General features: G+C 38.2%; 1 protein-coding gene across 3 annotated transcripts in view; it reads left to right on the forward strand.

The window, feature by feature from the left end:
- LOC109846581 (RAN GTPase-activating protein 1) overlaps positions 205–2,844 on the forward strand; it is a 5,071-nt gene continuing 2,431 nt past the window's right edge. Inside the window, exons 1-2 of one of the 3 annotated variants that reach the window (XM_020415830.1) lie at positions 205–312; positions 380–464. The gene's annotated coding sequence lies outside the window, so the exon portion shown is untranslated. Of the gene's footprint in view, positions 465–2,844 lie in introns of all 3 variants that reach the window. The other 2 variants (XM_020415829.1, XM_020415831.1) reach the window with 2 other exon arrangements.

Here is a 2,844-nt window from a genome sequence, read left to right on the forward strand (position 1 = left end):
CTTTGGTTACACCCCAATTTGGGGGGTAACAATTTTTATACTATTAAGGGGTGAACCAAGGTGAATGGAGGTGAATTAACTTCACCTCCTAAGTGTTCCCAAACAAAATGAATGAATGTGAATGGTTCCCCTAACTTCCCTTCAGTCTCATTCCCCTCAATCCAAACAAGCCTTTAGTGAACTTGGTGGATGGGCGGTTTCTATTCACCCATTTCGTCGCCCGTATTTCCAAAAAAAACCCGAAGCCCATTTACCCTGATCTGATTCAAACCAAAACCCTCGGCCTTCTCATTTCTTTCCGTCATCCCAAAACCAAAACCCTGCCGGCGGCAAGCTCGTATTCGTCAGCGGTTCGCTCCAGCTAGCCCGCGAGCAGCACCCAAAACCCTGCCGGCGGCAAGCTCGTATTCGTCAGCGGTTCGCTCCAGCTAGCCCGCGAGCAGCACCAACTCAAGTTCAGCCAGGTATCGGAACTTTGACCCTCTCGTCTCGGTGATTTTCTAGGGTTTGCTTTGATCTCGTTATTGTTGCTGTACCTTTTGGTGTAGATCTGGGGTTTAATGAATCGATGAGTTGAAATCAATGATTTGACTATTGTTTAGGTATCTGACGCTATTGTTCTTTGATTTCGGTTACTTTTTGATGTTTTATTTTGATCTGGTGCTCGCGGCAGTAGTTCTCGCCCTAGATCTAGCGTGTGGTTAACTGTTAATTTTTAAATCAATGCTTTGACCATGATTTTAGTCTTGTGCTAGGAGATCCTTGCTCTGGATATTTAGTCTGTTAATTGATTCCTTTTTTGGATAAATCTAGAGTTTAACAGTAGTTTTTAAGTTAGGCAAACAAGCTCAGCCTGGTGTTGGATCCTTTCGTCTTCTCAATCTCGGCATTTTCTTAGGTTTTTTGTAGATCTAGGGTTTAGTTGATTGACATTTGAAATCAATGTTTTGGCCATCACTTCAGTGTTTATGTCTGGAGATTTTTTATCTGATATTAAGTTTAGCAAATGCTTTAATTTTGCAAAAAAAACCCTCAAAAGGTTGTAACCCCCCCCCCCCCCAAAAAAAAAAAAAAAAAATTTGCAAAATATACTCAAAAAATTATGTAAAAGGCCCCCAAAAAGTTTGCAAAGAGCCCCCAAAATTTTGCAAAACCCCCTAAAAGTTTACAAAAAACACCCAACAAGTTTACAAGAAAACACCCCAAAAATATTATATATAATAAATGGGTGGCCCGTTTATTAAATGGGTGGGCAAAAACCCGCCCATTTAGAAAATATTAAATAGGCCATAAATGGGTAAATGGGTGGCCCGTTTATTAAATGGATGGGCAAAAACCCGCCCATTTAGAAAATATTAAATAGGCCATAAATGGGTAAATGAGCAAAACATGTCCACCCATTTATGGCCCGCCCATTTAATACCCAAACTCACACATTTAACACCCCTAACCTTTTGCCCTAAAAATGGAATCACGTAGGTTAGTCCTTTGATTCGCTCTCTTTTGCCCTAGACGACGTCACTGGTTCATTCCGTCTTCGATCGCGACGTCGATCGCCTCTTGTAAAGGTAAAGTTTTTAACCTTTTTATTCAATTTAATGTTTTCAGTGATGCTCAAGAATTTCATTGGCTTAATTTATTGCTGAGTAGTGCTTCCTTTTGTATTTGAGATCGGTCTAGATAGTCTGTTTATAACTGAAGAAATAACAGATCTCAACCAAAGGTTTGTGTAATTGTGCTTTGCTTTATCTAGTGCTTTTTTTTTCTTTTTTCTTTTTTTTCTGATAACCCGCTTGAAATCGAACCCGATACCGTAGGAGCGATATTGATTGGAACTTACTGGGTTCACATAATTCTCTTGCTTAGAAATTCTCATGATGCAATGGGTTTTGTTGGAACTAGAATATTCATGATAAGTAAATGATATTATGTATCATACTAAAAGGAAATTTTCAGTTTTCAGTACATTTATATTATCACATTTCCCCCTTTTTATTAGATTATTTGTTAAGTTTTTCTGGGAGATCTTTATGAGAGGTAGCCATATAATCTGAACAGTAGGGACGCTCATAACTGCTTTCCTAGTGTTTACAAAATTGTCAAATAGAGCTGGAAACAGTACATAATACAAATTGAGCACACGCTATTCTAACTCAGTAGATCACATCAAATGATTTGTGTAATTCTGTCACTTTATCTAGTACCTTGTTTCTTGATATATACTCGTGATGTAATGACCTTTACTTGCTTTCATTTGTCCCTATACTTCCAACATGTGTTGAGCCCTGAACTTTCATACATAATCCATTAATCCATGAAGTACACACCAAACAAGTTATCCTCAGATGATTTTACTGCTTCCTTTTCCTCATGGGAGAGCATGAGCTTCAATTTCCCTATCCACTGTGTGGAAGGTTTTATTTTTAGTTTATACATGAGAGCTTGAGTTCATGACATACAGAGGCTACATTAAAAAATTAGGGCTTGTTATAATTCATGTGTATAGTAGGAGAATCTTTCATTAAGTTCAGAGGTTGCTCTCTACGGGATGTTCTATGGTGCTATGAGTCTTTTTTCACCCTAAAACAGCATAAAGTACACTCATTTATGTTAATTGTTAAGACATGGGAGAGCGTATGAGAGAGAGCCATGTAATCTGAGCTATAGTAAATATTACAACCATTGTGATTGATAGGCACATAAATGAGTGTTGTATTTTGGCACGAATATGGAGTGTTGGACACGGTATTAAAACCTCTAGTATTCATAATAATATGAGGCTTTTCGTTTGGGGTTGGAGGATTAGCTATCACTTTGTAAACAACCACTTTTGGGTGAATGTGG

Source organism: Asparagus officinalis, chromosome 7 (assembly GCF_001876935.1).
Source record: "Asparagus officinalis chromosome 7, Aspof.V1, whole genome shotgun sequence".
Taxonomy (NCBI): Eukaryota; Viridiplantae; Streptophyta; class Magnoliopsida; order Asparagales; family Asparagaceae; genus Asparagus; species Asparagus officinalis.